Here is a 15,862-nt window from a genome sequence, read left to right as displayed (position 1 = left end):
CATAGCAGCACAATTCACAATAGCTAGACTGTGGAACCAACCCAGATGCCCTTCAATAGATGAATGGATAAAAAAATGTGGCATCTATACACAATGGACTATGCAGCAATAAAAAATGACAAAATCATAGAATTTTCAGGGAAATGGATGGCACTAGAGCAGATTATGCTTAGTGAAGCTAGCCAAACCCTAAAAGACAAATACCAAATGTCTTCTTTGATATAATGAGAGCAACTATGAACAGAGCAGGGAGGAAGAGTAAGAAGAAAAGATTAACATTAAACAGAGACTTGAGATGGGAGGGAAAGGGAGAGAAAAGGGAAATTGCATGGAAATGAAGGGAGACCCTCATTGCTAAACAAAATTACATATAAGAGGTTGTGAGGGGAATGGGAAAATAAACAAAGAGAGAAATGAATTACAGTAGATGGGGTAGAGAGAGAAGTTGGGAGGGGAGGGGAGGGGGGATAGTAGGGGATAGGAAAGGTAGCAGAATACAACAATTACTATTAGGGCATTATGTAAAATTGTGGATGTGTAACCAATGTGATTCTGCAATCTGCATTTGGGGTAAAAATTGGGAGTTCATAACCCACATCAATCTAATGTATGGAATATGATATGTCAAGAGCTTTGTAATGTTGTGAACAACCAATAAAAAAAAGTATGTGCAAAAAAGAAACCCCCCCAAACACAAAACACAGTCACTACACAAAAATTAACTCTGTGTGTCACCAACCAAAATGTAAAATTCACTACTACAAAACTTCTTAAATAGGAGAAAAGCTATGTTACCTTTGTGAATAAGATAGGATAGGTAATGGGCCCCATTTAGGACTTTTTAAATGTAAAGACCAATCCATGAAGTTAACCTGTAGAAACATTCTAAACATTTCAGTCAATTCCTTCGTCCCAGGGAGGCAGGGAAAAGTGAGGAGACATGGAACTGAGTGAAGGTTATAGACTCATAGATACTGATGAATGCCTTTAGACTAGCATACTTGAGTGGCAATCCCTATCAGATCCCCTCTCACCCTATAGGAACTGTCTCTTTTCTTTTCACTTGTATAAATCCTACTCTCTCTAATTCAAAAACTGTTATAAAATCAAAGTTTACTTTAAAAAAACTCCTTACTAGGTTATCAAGAAATTATTGTCCATTTTTTATAGGTACAATAATGGAACTGTAGTTATGTCTCAACAAGAGTAATCTATTAATAAGACATGCAAAATATTTAAAATATTTACATATAAATTTATATGTACACTTATATAAATATTTTATGCTACATATATGATGATAAGGACATTTATAAATTGCTCAAATTAATCCCAGTTGAAGGAATGGAGTGAATAAATAAGGATATAAATTTTATAAGACCATGATTTGATCATAATCGAAGCTGGGGAATTGGTACAGCACAGCCCCATGAGTTTCCTCTCTAGGTCTGCCTATATCTGAAACTACTCTGAGGTTGGCAGATTCTGAAATTTAACAAAAAAAATTGTCAGGGTCGGGGGGGAACTCCAAAGACTCTTTCAATGAAACAAAAATCAAAAAAAAATTTAAGGATTTTTAAAACAATGGGAGAGAAAAGAGAAGACTCAATGGAGATTTAATAAGTAATAACTATGAGAAATTTTAGAAAAAGGGCATAAAAAATGGAGAAGATATAATAATTAAATATAAACTTTTCCAGATTTGAAAGGGATAACAGAACAAATTTCCTACTTAAAAAGAGTTAGAAAACACTATTATCTTACTTAATAATCATTACTTGGTTGGTATCCAAAACATATTTTAATGAATACAAATAAATAAATACAGACTAACACACTTCCCCGGTGACATCTAATCCAATATTCTTATTTGTCTCCTGCTCCTACTGTGACAGCCAAAACTTTCTCCCTGAAAGACTGCATTTATAGTATTACTTTAAAACTCTTCCTGAAAAATAGGTTGAAGCAGTTGATCTAACACTAAAGGAAACTCAAATGGTCAGATGTGGTTAGAGTGAACAATTTTAAAGCAGCTTATAAAATGCCTCAATTCAGGCATCATACAGAAAAAATTTCCTTATTAAAGAACATGTTTTCAGGCCAACAAACAGAACAAAAAGGCTCCTTAAAGTGTCTACACAATTTTTTTTTTTACAAAGAATACCCAATGAAACAAAATATTCATTTCAAAAAGTCATTACTGTATTCTCTGTGAATTATTAACTACAAAGGGAAGATTTCAGCTACAACTCAGTTCTTTGCAAATTTATCTTCTGCTCTAAAGAAATGCTCTTAGATGTACTTCCATTCTTTCTAAGAACAAACCTACCTGAAACACCCAGGAATCCCATGAATAAGATTTAAAAGCTGCACATAAATTTTAGGAAAATTTGAGCCCTTAAGGGAAGAAATTAATAGGAAAGAGTGGAAACCTGAGTCCAAAGTACTTCTTTGAAAAGACAGGAAGAAATAATACTTCATTTTGGAATTTACATGATAAAATTATAATTTCCAACAAAATATATTTAAAATTCTACCATAATAAAAACATTAAGAGTTCCACAGAAATGAAAGTAATTTTCCTGATAATCAAAATAATCCCTGAAATCTATAAATATATTCAGTTGCATGGAAATGGGAAATTAAGTTTGCAGATGTAATATTGGTTCCCTGTCAGCTACCTTTAAAATAGGAATATTATCCTGGTTCATCTGGGCAGGTTATGAAGAGGGAGGCAGAAAAGTCCAGAGAAAGTGAAAGAGATGCTGTGTTGTATCTCTGATGCTGGAAAAAGGAGGCCAAGAGCCAAAGTCAAGTCAATAGATTCTCCCCTAGAGGCTCCAGGACTATATATATACTAAGACCTGTGTTTAACTACTACAAGATAATAAGATAAGTTTGTATTGTTTTAAATCAGTATATTTGTGGTAATTCGTTATAATAGCAAGAGAAAATGTATACTGTTCCTCAAATTCTTTAATAAAAAAGCTTATTTCTGTTTGTACTGCTTTAGATTCAGTACCATTCCCATTGCCTATACTTCTTATAGTTTAAAAATTAGTTTCCTTCTTTCATTGGTGTGTCCCAGGAGGTTGGAAGAAAAACAGGCCAACATGTAAGCACCAGTAACACCTGAAAAGGAAAGAGAAGAGTTGGGGTATAACTGGTGGGACTTCTAATGGCTGTCAGTCATTATGTTGTGGACTGAGCAATCAGCCCAATCAAATTCTGTTTGAACTGTACTTAAGCCTTTTTAAAATTTACTTTACAGGGGAGGGTAATAAGCCTCAAAAGTCTGAGGGCAGTCTCGGCAACTTAGCAAGACCTTATCCCAAAAAATAAAAAAGGCAGCTGTGATGTAGCTCAATGGGGAAATGCTTCTGGGTTCAATCCCTAGTACCATCCCCTCCTCTCTGCCCCCAAAATGCTTCACTTCACTGAAGCCTTTACAAGTTACAAATTAATGATTTCAGCCACACTGAGTGACTATAATAGTAAGTGATTTAGAGTTAACAAGAATGAGAAATAAAAAATCTGAGGGCCCATTTTTCAGAATATAGTATTTAGCTTTAAATATAAAACTACTGGGAATACATGACAAAATCATGGCATTTGCAGGGAAATGTATGGCACTAGAGCAGATTATGCTAAGTGAAGCTAGCCAATCCCTAAAAAAACAAATGCCAAATGTCATCTTTGATATAAGGAGAGCAACTAAGAACAGAGCAGGGAGGAAGAGCATGAGAAGATTAACATTAAACAGGGACGAGAGGTGGGAGGGAAAGGGAGAGAGAAGGGAAACTGCATGGAAATGGAAGGAGACCCTCATCCTTATACAAAATTACATATGAGAGGAAGTGAGGGGAAAGTGGAAAAAAAAAACAAGGGAGAAAAATGAAATATAGTAGATGGGGTAGAGAGAGAAGATGGGAGGGGAGGGGAGGGGAGGGGAGTGGGGATAGTAGAGGATAGGAAAGGCAGCAGAATACAACAGACATTAGTATGGCAGTATGTAAAAACGTGGATGTGTAAGCGATGTGATTCTGCAATCTGTATACGGGGGAAAAAACGGGAGTTCATAACCCACTTGAATCAAATGTATGAAATATGATATGTCAAGAGCTTTGTAATGTTTTGAACAACTAATAATAAAAAAAAAAGAAAAAGAAAAGAAAAGCAGCCAGAGGAGAAACAAAGCACAGTGGAAAATTACAAGCAGTTAATTCACACAATAGCACCATAGCCTGCAGATGTGGCAGATTCAAAGTCCATGCACCTGAACAGACCCTTGACAAACAAGAGATGGGGAACAGGTCAGTCTGATCAACAGAGATAGAAATATCTGTTATAAATAGTAACCAAGGTAAAGAACTGAATATGTGCCAAAATGCACTCATCCCAAGAAGGGCTTTCTGCCACAATAGAACAAAAGGAGGTGGAAACAATTAAAGGTTTGTTAGTTGTTCATTTGTTTGATCCAATAGGAGATAGTAAGACCTAGGTGATATCTGAGAAGATGGTGTACCCCATAATATTCAGTCAATGAGGAACCAGGGGAGGGATCTTGTACAATAGGGGATAAAATTCTGATCACTCTAGGTGTGCCTGACCACCACACACCTGTTCACATCCACTGTTTCTCATGTCTCCATACCCATTCTTTGGATTTGGGTATGTGAGCATGTTTCTCACACAAGTATGTTTAACAAGTGGAAATGCCAAGTGTATTAGTGGTATACCATGGTCCTTTTGCTGGAAAATAGAAAATGAATGCATTAAGTGGCCCTGATTCCTTCAGCAGCTAGAATTTCCTTCTTTTTAATTCAATTTTCTGTCCTTAAACCAGTTACTTACATGCATCAGTGAGTGCCCACTTAAAACTGAGCACAGTCTCACCAGACTCATTGTTTATCAAATAGAGTTTCAGAAATACATTTAAACAAGCATTACTTTTGTTCTGTTACATTGCAGAGTTTTACATCTTTTAGGGACATTATACATTTGGGGGGTGAAGGAGGAATAAAAATGGGAGTTCATAACTCACTTGAATCAAACTGTGAAATATGATATATTAAGAACTATGTAATGTTTTGAACGACCAACAATAAAAATAAATAAATTTAAAAAAAAGAAATGGCTATACTAAAAAAAAAAAAACTATAATGAGGCAAAATTTATGTGTAGATTAAAGTAATCCCAGAAATATATTAATTATAGCCCCCTAAAATTTGTCAGTAAATTATGGATGAGTTGAAGGTGATTGGTAATGTTCTAAGAAACAGAATATCAGGGGTAACAACCATCATATTGTAATACTGATTAGCACTTTGATATGTGTAAGTTTCTCAACAATCGAATAGTAGAAGCAGGTATGATACAAGTTAACAAAAGTGTTTCTTTATCTAAATTATAGAATTAAATATGTATTAGGATAGTCATTGTAGCAGTTTTTAATATCAAAATATTGGAAATAATCCTGATGTTCATTGTTAGGCAAGTAACTGAATAAACAATGTATATCTACAAAATAAGGCAGTAAACAGCTGTGTGAGAAGACTAAGATCTCTATGAAATGATATGAACTTAATATATACTCAAAATGAATCCTGATGTGAAAGGAAACAAAAATAAAATATAAGCAGGAAAAAGTGAAACTTTTATTACAAATGAATAGCAACCACACTTAAGGGGATGTAAACTAAAAAGAATGTGAATAAACTTGGAAAATAGTACTTCAACTGTATACTGTAAGGTTAATGTTTAAAAATGATAGCCAGGCACTGTGTTGCACACCAGTAACTCTAGGGGCTTGGGAGGCTGAGGGAGGAGGGTCACTAATTCAAGGCCAGACTCAGGAATTTAACAAGTCCCTAAGCAACTTAGTGAGACCCTGTCTCAAAAAAAAAAAAAAAAAAATGGGGAGGGGGGTACTAGGGATGTGGTTCAGTGGTTCAGCATCCCTGGGTTCAATCCCCAGTACCCCCCCCCAAAAAAAGATAAATAAATCATGTTAATAAATTTATTTTTCATGTAGTATTAAATTAACAAACTGACACTAAAACTGTGTGTAAATGTATACTATAATCCTAATATATATGCACGTATATAATACACATCATTATATATTTTATTCTATAATTCACATACACACACACACACACACACACACAGTAAAATATTGTGGTTGATAACCAGGTGTCTCATTTTCTGAGAAAAGGGTTATAAATAAGGAAAGAGAAAAGGCTAAAACAAACACTTTGGTGTTGAACTGGAGTCAAAGGCCTCAGTATAAACTATTTAGATCTTCAGTGTATACATTCAGATGGATACAGAAACAAATATAGATTAAATTCTTAGCTCTGTCTGCCATTAATATTAAAAGTAATTACATCCTAGAAGCAACAAGCATACCTATCCCCTAGATTTTGATTTCTAAATCTCATTCTCTAACAAAATTCTTCCTTGAAGAAATAATGCTTCAAGAGCTTGTAATGTTTTAAACAACCAATAAAAAAAAGAGCTAAGGCAGCAACAACACAAGATGAGTCTGTAATATCTTGTGCATGAAAATAAGAAAGTGTTTAAAAAATAATGGGCCAAGCCAGAAAGATACAGGAGCCAATACTAATAGCCAAATTTGGAATAATCTCAGCAATAAAATAAATAATAATGATTGATAATATGTACAAACTAATATCAATGAACCCATATACTGATATAACCCATTTTTGATGGATAAATGGAAGAAAAGAAGGAGAGAAAGAGAGGGAGGGACAACCCTTCTTTAATAAAGATTCAATAAATGCTAAAATGGGCACAACTGTAAAAAACAGAATATGTAGTCTCAAAGTATCTGCTCTCAAGATACTTACTAGTTAATAAGGGCAAAATAACAGCATTAAAGAAACCCACCATCAAGTGAACAAAATTAACATCAATGGTGGAACAAACTAAAATCGTGCACTTCCTAACAGGATGCACTTGAAAATATCATTTCTGTTGTATTACTGCCAAAAATGTATAATTACAATGCACATTCATACAAAACCACTGAAGGTCATTCTAAAATACAGTGGATCTGTACTCTCGTATCAAGGTTGTAAAAGAACAAGAAAGAGAATTGTTAGAGGAATTGCTAGAGGAATAAGGGAACAGGATATCCAAACACAAGTGGGGGTCCTGGATTAGATTATGGGCCATATTTTTAAAAGACCATAGAGGGAAACTGGAAAAATTTAAATAAAGTTTTCATATGACTTAGTACTATATATACTTAATATAATTACTTACTTAATTTCCTGAGTTTGATCACTGTATTATGGTTATGTAACATACTAACATTAGGAGATGAATGAGTGAAAGGTACACTGGAATTCTATTTTTTGAAATATTTAAGTCTAAAATTAGTTCAAAATAAAAAGCTAAACAAAACGAAAATTCATGATTATACCATATATTCAACCTTTTGGACAAAAACAAGAGTTCTTATTTATCACCTTCAGGTTAGCAAAAAAGCTTATTAAGCACTAATAAAGAGCCCAAAAATAAATACGTGTTAATCAAATGATTTAATTAATTGAACGAGCTAATTCCTAATTTTAGGAAATTAAAAATTTTCAAGAGGGAATTTATTTTTAAAACAAATATCCTCATTTCTTCCAGGAATAAAAACAAGAAAATAGACACCATGTCAAACTCCAGAACAAATAAGGAAAAAAAATAAATAAATAGAACATCAGAGCTGGGAAGTCTCCACTCACTTGATATAACTTCTCATGAGGAAAGAACATATGAAACACCAATTAAAGAGCAAAGGTTAAAATATGGGTTTCCTGATGGCTGGTCTAATGCTCTCATGCTGTTTCCTAGCACATCATATACTTATTGATAAAGAGCTTCCACAGATCAGCTTTCCATCTCTGCCTTCATGCAACCCAACTTAAACTACCAAGTTGGCAGTTTCTGCATACTATCACTAAAAATTTAAGAGAGGGCTGGGGATGTGGCTCAAGCGGTAGCATGCTTGCCTGGCATGCGCGGGGCACTAGGTTCAATCCTCAGCACCACATAAAAATAAAATAAAGATATTGTGTCCACCTAAAACTAAAAAATAAGTATTTAAAAAATTTAAGAGACTGAAAGCAATACATTATGGGTTTTGCTTTCATCAACGTAAAACAGTAAACAAGAAGAGCCTGAGTTGAAATGTTTAATTATTCATTCAGGCTAGAATAGCAATCCCACTAACTCCTAAAAATTAATCCAAATAATTAAAAACATTTAGCTTCTAACATAAGTATCCTCACTAACAAGTTATACTATTTATTTTAATCCAACTCATAGAATTCAAATTATTTCCACAAATATTACTAATACACATCTACTCTATTCCAGGTACTGTGCTATAAAAAAGGGAGAGGATAATAAACAAATTACTCTTTTTGTTCAAATTACTTTTAAGGTAATGATATTTTCAAGTGCATCCTGTTAGGAAGTGCATGATTTTAGTTTGTTCCACCACTGATGTTAATTTTGTTCACTTGATTAGGGTGTTGTCTGGTAGGTTTCTTTAATGCAGTTATTTTTCCCTTAATAATTAGTAAGTATCTTGAGAGCAGATACTTTGAGACTACATAATAGGGACATGATAATAAACAAATTACTCTTTTTGTTCAAATTACTTTGAAGTTCATTAACTTTTTTTTCTGAAACACAGGCTAGCAGAAAACTCTCTAATCAACTCCATATTCATGAAAGAAAATAGTGTGGTCTCACAAGTTACTGGAAGTATGTGTGAAGATTCGAAACAGTAATATCAATATAATTTAATATTATTTTAAAAATCTGATTTGTATAATTTGTCCTTTCAATTTGAGATACGAGATTGTCCTTCCTTTCCACCATAGCTTTATTCCAACGACTTTCTGCCTCTTTATACACTCAGTGATGCTTACATTCCTCCCAAACATTGTGCTACTCTGCATGCTGTTCCCTATGGTTAAATGTTCTCCTTCTCATTTCCTTGGCCATTAAGTCCTTTTGTATTCATAATTCAAATGTCATTTTCTCTTTGACATCTTCTGAGCTCTCACTTTCCCTCCTTCCCTTTCTCTCTCTCTCTCTCTCTCTCTCTCTCTCTCTCTCTCTCTCTCACACACACACACACACACACACACACACACACCACAGTTTCAAGACTGCATGCATACTAATCATAACATACCAGTAACAAATCCACTCTATGATCATCTGTTTATGTCTGCTTATCATACTACACTTTGAGCTCATTAATGATAAAGAGAGCTTTCTTTTAGCCTCCTTATAAACAGCATAACTGAAACACAGTAAAAGCTTAAAAAGTAATTACTGAATTGAACTGCATATTGTAATATATTTAATCTATAAAATACATTAATATTAAATGAAAAAATAAATAATTAACCTTAAAGGGTCATGAAACTATATTTTATAAATTTTAAACTTTTTTAAACATTAAATTATATAACAGGACAAAGTAAACCCATACTGATAATCACATATACATTGACAATCACTAGTTTGGCCAAAAAAAAAAAAAAAAGTATTCAGAAAGACTTGGTTTCCTCATCTCATTGGATTCCTTTATCTGAAACAACTGAGTTCAAGTAGATCCCTTCTATTCTTTCAAGTTCTGTGATTCTGTGTTAAAGCATAGCTGGAAGTACTGATATCAGTTTGAGATTTTAATTTACCTATATTAGTACCGTCTCAACTTTCTGTAAGCCGTCCCTCCACTAACCCATCTACGCTAACATCACATTTTTAGTTACTTGCAGCTTGCTATTATGACATGTGATATCTTAGGAACTTACTATGTAAAGAGGCTATGTCACAATATGTATGGAATATATTGGACAGCAATAAACACTGCCTCTAGTTTAAATGTTTCTATTTATTTATCAGGTCTTAAAGGCAACCACTTCAACAAGTATTAACTGAGATCTTAGTGACAGAAACCGAAATAGATGCAAGGAGAGAGATAAGAATGTTCCAACTATATCCAAGACATGCAATAGGAGCTAGAGATTAAAAATGACTAGATTAACTGTGAGAACAGTGGAGAAAAGAAAGCCAAACTCAAGATGTGGGGAGGGAAATAGAATAGGAAATCTAACAGAATAGTAACAAGTCAAACTGGCAATTTAGGAAAATTAAGCACAATGAATCACAGCAGAAACACTGGTATAACTTCTAAAAGTGAGGACCTGGATTTTTTTTTCCCCACAGTCAATCAAGTATAGAATTTAGTAAATTGTACCCTCCTCTAACCATTTTCAAAATTGCCCTCTCCTCTAGATGTCCATTGCCATCACCTTGGCATTAGCCCCTCACCTGAAAAGTAGCTTCCAGCATCTTGTCTACCTTCCCTCTAATTCTATCTTTCACACAGATCATTTTAAACATGTAAACCAAATTATTACATCCCTTCCTCCCCCGAACATCCTTTAATAACTTGCCCTCAGTTTACAGGACAAAGATCCAAATCTTGCCAACTCTGTAAAAGCTGTGTCTGACAGCTCCTATCCTGCCACCCCTCTCTTGTATCAGTGCTCAGACTATCCTGGCCTTCTCATAGTTCCTCAAATACTGAACAATTCTTACTACCCTTTCCTAAAACATACAACATTCTTCCAACTGCATGCATCTTTTCTAACCTAATTTATCCCTCAGCTAACTTAGCCCAAATATCATTTCCTGTTGAAAAAGGCTTAACTAATATCCACACTAGACCAGGCCTTCCATTAATACATTTTCACTTTGTAATTATCCTCTGTAGCACTTTTTCCAGTCATCAACTAATGATACTGAATATTTCAGCTATATCTGCCCCACACACAGACATTAGCATGTAAATATCACTAGAAAAGAACCTATAGCTTTCTTGGTCACTGTATCTATCCTCCGTGCCTTCCACATATCAGACCCTTAAGTAAGCTGACTGGAATGATGAATGTCTTTTGATGGGAGCCAAAAGAATGGTTCCAAGAATGACTTAACAAAGAAAATGGATACCTGGAAAGTTTACAAAGGCTTAATTTTTAAGCCTTTAAAATTTTCTGCAAAAGCCAACGGTGTGACCCCGGAGATCCAGGCTGTCTGATTCGCGCGGCCTGCCCCGAGGCTACAGAAGGCGTGGCGCCCCAGAGAAGGGGTTAAATAGTCAGCAGGGAATTAAGTGGCTGCGACACGGTGGTATCCCACCAGCTAAACCCAAGCCCGCACTGACCCCCGGGCTGAGTTCGGGATTGTTGGCGGGGACGGAAGCGGTACAGCCCCACCCCCCACAAGGGACACTCCACTAAGGTAACCAGCGGCCACCATCTTGGACAGCGGAAGAAAACACCGCCACTCGCCGACAGATTGCAACAACAAACAGGTGTGTGTCACCCAGCTCAGCCCCCATACATAGGGGGATTTCGCTTAAAATCTCTCCTAGACTTTCAGGGGGAGGGACTATCAGAGTGAGCCTGCATAAAGACTAAAGGAGAGCTAGAGGCACCTGACCCTCAACCCCCCCCCCTCCCATCAGCGGCCAAAACAAAACCTGTCTAGCCAGCGCTGGGGAGGGGCAAGCAGAAAAAATCAAAACCATAGAGTGCTGGGGATCCCAAAAGCCAACGGTGTGACCCCGGAGATCCAGGCTGTCTGATTCGCGCGGCCTGCCCCGAGGCTACAGAAGGCGTGGCGCCCCAGAGAAGGGGTTAAATAGTCAGCAGGGAATTAAGTGGCTGCGACACGGTGGTATCCCACCAGCTAAGCCCAAGCCCGCACTGACCCCCGGGCTGAGTTCGGGATTGTTGGCGGGGACGGAAGCGGTACAGCCCCACCCCCCACAAGGGACACTCCACTAAGGTAACCAGCGGCCACCATCTTGGACAGCTGAAGTATCCACCGCCACTGTCCGACAGATTGCAACAACAAAACAGGCACAGAGTACAGTTTGAACTGCCGAGAATCATCACTGAGGGGAAATCTGGTCTAGCAGGAGAAACCAAGGCTAGCAGGAGAAACCAGGAGCCTAGAGGCAAGGCCCTCGCGACTGGGCAGCTGTAAACTGCAGGCCCACCGGCGACAGTTCACCCACTGCCCGCGTAACTTGGCGGTAGGAGAACGCCCTCCCGTTGGTGACGGATCACCTGCCCGCGGCCTGTGATACTGGGCGGCTGGAGTCTACCCGCCTGCCACGACCGGGAGCTGAAACCACACAGAGACAGTCCAGTCACACCCCCCCATTAGGGCACCCCAGCAAGGAGACTGGGGCCCGTCATAGCAGAGTAGTGTCGTCACTGGAGCTCGAACGTCGGAATTCCTTCCCAGCGGAATCCACGTTAGCAGTCATACTTCAACAACACAAAGGAGAGACATCAGAGTAATACAGAAACAAAACAAATCTATAGAGGAGAGCAGAAACACGACAATCAAAAAGAGCTGGAAAGTAACGTGGACAACATGAGAAAACAAGGGAAAAAAGGATTACAAACAATGCAAGACTACTCAATTCTACAGGAGGACATAGAAACTTCAGAAACAGGTATAGGGAAAGAACTCAAGGCATACCTAACTCGAATGGAAAGGAATATTAGAGAAGACATGAGACAGCAAGTCCAAGAAATAAAAATATATTTTGAAAATGAATTAAACAAACAAATTCAAATGGCAAAGAACGAGCTCTACCAGGAGATAGAGATATTAAAAAAAAATCAAACAATAATCCTAGAATTCCAGGAAACTATAAACCAAATTAAAAACTCAAACGAGAATATTACAAATAGACTTGATCAAGTAGAAGTCAGAACATCAGATAATGAAGACAAAGTTTATCAACTTGAAAAGAATATAGTCAACACAGAAAAGATGCTTAATTCCCACGAGCAATCTATTCAAGAGATATGGGATGTCATAAAAAAACCAAATCTGAGAGTCATAGGGATAGAAGAAGGCACAGAGATTCAAACCAAAGGAATGGACAGCATATTAAATGAAATAATTCTAGAAAACTTCCCAGAGATGAAAGATGGAATGGATTGACAAATCCTGGAAGCCTACAGGACCCCAAACATTCAAAACCATAATAGACCAACCCCAAGACATATAATTATGAAGATAGCCAACGTACAGAACAAGGAGAGAATATTAAAAGCTACGAGAGAAAAGAGGCAGATTACTTTCAGGGGTAAACCAATTAGGTTAACGACAGATTTCTCATCACAAACTTTGAAAGCGAGAAGATCCTGGAATAACGTATTTCAAACGCTGAAAAATAATGGATTCCAACCAAGAATACTATATCCAGCAAAATTGAGCTTCAAATTTGACAATGAAATTAAAATCTTTCACGATAAACAAAAGCTAAAAGAATTTGCAGCAAGAAAACCAGCTCTGCAAAGCATTTTGAACAAAACACTACAAGAAGAGGATGTGAAAAATAGTGCCCAAAACTAACAGCAGGAAGTATCTCAGTAAAGGGGGAGGAAAATAACCAAAAAGCAAAACTAACCAAACTAAAATAAATAAATAAAGAAGCATGACTGGAAATACAAATCATATCTCAATTGTAACCTTAAATGTTAATGGCCTAAACTCACCAATCAAGAGACATAGTAAACTGGATCAAAAAAACAAATCCAACAATATGCTGCCTTCAAGAGACTCATATGATAGGAAAAGACATACACAGGCTGAAGGTAAAAGGTTGGGAAAAATCATACCACTCACATGGCCCTCGGAAGCAAGCAGGAGTGGCCATACTCATATCGAATAAAATCAACTTCAAACCTAAGTTAATCAAGAAGGACAAAGAAGGTCACTATATACTGTTAAAAGGAACCATCCACCAACAAGACATAACAATCATCAATTTGTATGCACCCAACAATGGAGCTGCAACGTTCATAAAACAAACTCTCCTCAAGTTCAAGAGTCAAATAGACCACAACACAATAATTATGGGTGACTTCAACACACCGCTCTCGCCATTAGACAGATCCTCTAGACAAAAACTGAATAAAGAAACTATAAAACTCAACAGCACAATCAATAATCTAGACTTAACCGACATATATAGAATATATCAACCATCATCAAGTGGATACACGTTCTTCTCAGCAGCACATGGATCCTACTCAAAGATAGACCATATATTATGCCATAAGACAACTCTTAGTAAATATAAAGGCGTGGAGATAATACCATGCACCATATCTGACCATAATGGAATGAAATTGGAAATCAATGATAAGAGAAGGAAGGAAAAATCCTACATCACATGGAAAATGAACAATATGTTATTGAATGATCAATGGGTTATAGAAGACATAAAGGAGGAGATGAAAAAATTCTTAGAGTCAAATGATAACACAGACACAACATACCGGAATGTATGGGACACAATGAAAGCAGTTTTAAGAGGGAAATTCATTTCTTGGAGTTCTTACCTCAAAAAAAGAAAAAACCAACAAATAAATGAACTCACACAACACCTCAAAAATCTAGAAAAGGAAGAGCAAAACAACAGCAAATGTAGTAGAAGACAAGAAATAATTAAAATTAGAGCAGAAATCAATGAAATTGAAACAAAAGAAACCATTGAAAAAATAGATAAAACTAAAAGTTGGTTCTTTGAAAAAATAAATAAGATAGACAAGCCCTTAGCCACGCTAACGAAAAGAAGAAGAGAGAGAACTCAAATTACTAACATACGGGATGAAAAAGGCAATATCACAACAGACACTACAGAAATACAGAAGATAATTAGAAAGTATTTTGAAACCCTATATTCTAATAAAATAGAAGATAACGAAGATATCGATAAATTTCTTAAGGCATATGAATTGCCCAGATTGAGACAGGAAGACACACACAATTTAAACAGACCAATAACAAAAGAAGAAATAGAAGAAGCCATCAAAAGACTACCAACTAAGAAAAGCCCTGGACCAGATGGGTATACAGCGGAGTTCTACAAAACCTTCAAAGAAGAATTAATACCAATACTTTTCAAGCTATTTCAAGAAATCGAAAAAGAAGGAGCTCTTCCAAATTCATTCTATGAGGCCAACATCACCCTGATCCCGAAACCAGACAAAGATACTTCAAAGAAAGAAAACTACAGACCAATATCTCTAATGAACTTGGATGCAAAAATTCTCAATAAAATTCTGGCAAATCGAATACAAAAACATATCAGAGAACTTGTGCACCATGATCAAGTAGGATTCATTCCTGGGATGCAAGGATGGTTCAATATACGGAAATCAATAAATGCTATCCACCACATCAATAGACTTAAAGACAAGAACCACATGATCATCTCGATGGATGCAGAAAAAGCATTTGACAAAGTACAGCATCCCTTTATGTTCAAAACACTAGAAAAACTAGGGATAACAGGAACTTACCTCAACATTGTAAAAGCTATCTATGCTAAGCCTCAGGCTAGCATCATTCTGAATGGAGAAAAATTGAAGGCATTCCCTCTAAAATCTGGAACAAGACAGGGATGCCCTCTATCACCACTTCTATTCAATTTAGTTCTCGAAGTACTAGCCAGAGCAATTAGACAGACAAAAGAAATTAAAGGCATAAAAATAGGAAAAGAAGAAATTAAACTATCGCTATTTGCGGATGACATGATAATATACTTAACAGACCCAAAAGAGTCTACAAAGAAGCTGCTAGAGTTAATAAATGAATTCAGCAAAGTGGCAGGTTATAAAATCAACACGCATAAATCAAAGGCATTCCTATATATCAGCAACAAAACTTCTGAAATGGAAATAAGGAAAACCACTCCATTCACAATATCCTCAAAGAAAATAAGATA

At 36.2% G+C, this 15,862-nt stretch overlaps 1 protein-coding gene across 6 annotated transcripts in view; it reads right to left on the bottom strand.

The window, feature by feature from the left end:
- Nucleotides 1–15,862, bottom strand: part of CCSER2 (coiled-coil serine rich protein 2) — a 145,019-nt gene that overhangs the window by 81,795 nt on the left and 47,362 nt on the right. The window lies entirely within an intron of this gene.

Source organism: Spermophilus citellus (assembly GCF_964194105.1).
Source record: "Spermophilus citellus genome assembly, chromosome: 15".
Classification (NCBI taxonomy): domain Eukaryota; kingdom Metazoa; phylum Chordata; class Mammalia; order Rodentia; family Sciuridae; genus Spermophilus; species Spermophilus citellus.
Note: the sequence above shows the minus strand (reverse complement) of the source record. Positions and strands in the feature narration are given on the sequence as shown.